Below are 1,431 nucleotides of genomic sequence, written 5' to 3'. Positions count from 1 at the left end.
GTCAAACCGTCCAAACCCGTCAAACCGTCCAAACCCGTCAAACCGTCCAACCAAACCGTCCAGCCAGCATAGAAAGCAGATGTTAAACAATGATGATGATGATGACATTGTACATGCATGAAAAACAAAACTACAGATGTTTAACTCTTTTGATACCAACCTGCCTGAGATCACATCCTGGTTCTATGATACAAACTTTCTGTTTAAGAGTCATTTAAATTCAAAACCTTCCACAAGAATTTCATGTTAATTTATATTCCAAACACCAGCTTAATAATGAAAAAGCTATATTCTTTTACCGTTTATCTTTTACTTGTTCCAATCATTAGACTGTGCCCATGCTGGGGCACCATTTTGAAGTTTTTTTATGTTTGTTTTTTTTGTTTTTTAGTCGAATAAATCAACCCAACAACTTACTTTTTTTGTTTAAAAAAAAACTGGTACTTATTCTATCAGTCTCTTTTGCCATACCACTATGTTACAAAGATATAAACACACCTGCATCAGTTGTCAAGCAGTGAGGACATGGGCAAACACACACACACACACACACACTCACACACTCACTCACGCACACTCACACAACAGGTTCTTTCAGTTTCCATCTCCCAAATCCATTCACAAGGCTTTGGTTGGCCCAAGGCTATATAGTAACTCCTTAACCACACAGCCAAGCTAAGACAAACCTATCAATCATCCATTCATGCATGCATGCATTGTGATTATCTCTGTGGTTGGCGTTAGGAAGGGCATCCAGCTGTAGAAACTCTGCCAAATCAGACTGGAGCCTGATGCAGCCATCTGGTTCACCAGTCCTCAGTCAAATCGTCCAACCCATGCTAGCATGGAAAGCGGACGTTAAACGATGATGATGATGATGAGATCTAATAAGATTAAAACATATCCATTGTTTTTATCAGATGGTTTTAAAAGAAAGATCTACCCCTAACTGCATTGTATTTAATTGTATTAGCTGATATTACCAGAGTAAAAGCACCCAGACAGAATTACCATAGGACTAATGAAGTAACTAACTTACTAAAAACACCTTTTCACATGCTGAAATCTTATATTATCCTCCATGCTCATTTGTTTGTTTTACATCTGTTTTTCTTTGCTAGCATGGGTTAGATGAGTACTTATTCTTATCATCAACCCTTTCCCCGTTTCACAAGTAAAGGCATTTTTGTTCCACTACTTCAAAAATACAGAGTTCCAGGACATGGTGTTCACTAGAAATATAAATATGACACTGGTTTTTTTTTGGGGGGGGGGTTAATACTCAGATGAAATAACAAGATGCACACAACCATACAGACACACAACAGGGAGGGGGTGAAAGAGAGAGAAAGAAAGGAAGGAAGAAAGAAAGGAAGAAAGAAAGAAAGGAAGAATGGAGAGAGAGAGAAAGAGAGAGAGAGAGAGAGAGAG

The 1,431-nt window shown here is 38.3% G+C and overlaps 1 protein-coding gene across 2 annotated transcripts in view; it reads right to left on the bottom strand.

Moving 5' to 3' along the window:
* Nucleotides 1–1,431, bottom strand: part of LOC106869760 (ras GTPase-activating protein 3) — a 214,418-nt gene that overhangs the window by 64,513 nt on the left and 148,474 nt on the right. The window lies entirely within an intron of this gene.

The sequence above is a fragment of the Octopus bimaculoides genome, chromosome 9, assembly GCF_001194135.2.
Source record: "Octopus bimaculoides isolate UCB-OBI-ISO-001 chromosome 9, ASM119413v2, whole genome shotgun sequence".
Classification (NCBI taxonomy): Eukaryota; Metazoa; Mollusca; class Cephalopoda; order Octopoda; family Octopodidae; genus Octopus; species Octopus bimaculoides.
The sequence above is the reverse complement of the archived record's forward strand: the minus strand, read 5'-3'. Positions and strand labels throughout refer to the sequence as shown.